This window comes from Cynara cardunculus, assembly GCF_001531365.2.
Source record: "Cynara cardunculus var. scolymus isolate 2C chromosome LG 9, CcrdV1, whole genome shotgun sequence".
Lineage (NCBI taxonomy): Eukaryota > Viridiplantae > Streptophyta > Magnoliopsida > Asterales > Asteraceae > Cynara > Cynara cardunculus.
This window is the reverse complement of record NC_037536.1, coordinates 5,114,956-5,116,961: the sequence shown is the minus strand read 5'-3', so window position 1 is coordinate 5,116,961 and position 2,006 is coordinate 5,114,956. Positions and strand designations below refer to the sequence as shown.

At 32.2% G+C, this 2,006-nt stretch overlaps 1 non-coding gene across 1 annotated transcript; it reads left to right on the top strand.

Moving 5' to 3' along the window:
• Positions 1-1,242: 1,242 nt before the first annotated feature.
• On the top strand, positions 1,243-1,315 carry TRNAA-AGC. The gene has a single exon. It is a non-coding gene; the product is annotated as a tRNA-Ala (tRNA).
• Positions 1,316-2,006: the final 691 nt, after the last annotated feature.

Sequence of the window (2,006 nt, the reverse complement as noted above, 5' to 3'; positions counted from 1 at the left end):
TAAAATCGACAGAGACAAAAAATAAGAGAGACATTAAAATTGAAATGCATGACGCTGCATTACACATATATACTTTAATATGATAAATTAGCAATAAAAGTCTCAACAAACCCAACAAACTATAATTGTTTGAGGGATTAAACTCCCCTCAAAAAAAAATTAAGTGAATAAACCATTACATTTACAAAACGAAGCCAATTTACCATATATATCTTTTGTTAACAAATAAATCTATAGATTTATAAACATGTTTTTTTCTTTTCTTTCGATTACGAAATCTCCTAACTCGGATATATGTAAAATGTCCTTACTTGTATATATCTAATTAAAGTCTGACCAATTTCGATAAAAGGTAATTTCACAAAATTATTGAACACATCAACACATTTGTTTCATCCATTTTTTAAAACAAGATGTAATTTTTATTCTTGAACACGCTTATTTAATAAAATAAAATAAAAGTTAAAACGATGACTAACGAAGAAAATGATAAGTTGAATCAAAACTGAACGAATTTTGACTTTCTCGATAGATGCAATAGTGATGCCTATGGTTTTATCCATAGATGTGCATTGAGTTCGGGGATGGTGCTTCGTGATAGCGACGGGAGATTTCTTGTTTACCAGATGGCTCAGTAGCAAGGTAATAAGGTATCCCAGAAGCAAAGGAATGCGAGTCGATCGCCTTGTTTGAGGCAATGTTGTGGATTCGAGGCATGGGGCCCGAGAATGTCATCTTTGAAACCGATTTTCAAACTGTAGTCAACGCTTTAACGCAAGATGAGGAGGATTGCACGGAGTTCAGGGACATCATTCATGCTTGTAAGGGGCCGTTTACCAAACACTTACCCGGTAAGTGTTTACCGATAAAATTTAACACTATTATTTACTTATCGAGTAAGATTTTAGTCCACCAAAACGACATCGTATGCAAAAATTTACTCGGTAAGCTCTTACCGTGGTAAGAGTCGTCGTCCTCACTTACCGGGTAAGACTCATGATCCTTGTCTCGCTCTTACCGAGTAAGATTCTTGGTCCTTACCATATTCATCCGGAAAGGTAACGCGACCTAGTAAGTGCTTACTCGGGTAAGTGTTTGGTAAACGGCCCCTAAAACGGTTTTAAATTTCCCATTTAATAAGTTAAATATAACCAACTTTATTTCATTGGTTGCCACATAATTAAATAAGAAATTGCAAAAATAAAATTTGAATAAAGATAAACCATGATAAAGTAACACAAAGGGGATGTAGCTCAGATGGTAGAGCGCTCGCTTAGCATGCGAGAGGCACGGGGATCGATACCCCGCATCTCCAATTTGACATTAAAATTTTGTTTGTTATTAGCCCTTGAAGTATATTTTTGCTCAAAAACAGCCCTTCGTATTATTATATTTTGACCTTGAAGCCCTCCAAGTTCTTATTTCATTCACCCATGCCCATTTAAAAAAAGTATGTAGGGATTTTATAAAGCTAATATTTAAGCCAGAGTTTTAGTTTTTTTTAAACAATTAGTTATCATAAAAAAAATTCTGATAATTAACTCAAATTTATGAATAACTAGTGTTCGGAACGCACGATGATCGTAACACATGTCAAGTAATATACAAAAAGTTGTGAACCACATCAATATCCTTATACTTTAAAATTGAAAATACTAAATTTTCATACTGCATTTGTAACCCTTCAAATATTTCAAGGCATCCATTCTCGTTTTATATATTTAACTGTTTTTCATTAAAAAAAAAATTCATTAATATGGATTAAGATTCAAACCAAATTCAACCACAATTAATGATTTAAAAATATTAAATTATAAATATCTTATTGCATTATATATTAATTTATTTAACTTGTAATATAGATTTTTTTGTAAAAAAGGATTAACCAAAAATCCTATATTAGGAGAGTCAGCCAAATAAGTTAAGCACCCTGAGTTTAGAGAAACATTCAAATGGAGTCAGCCTTATGAATTGCCAGAGAGACATCTCAATCTTTCTTTATATAT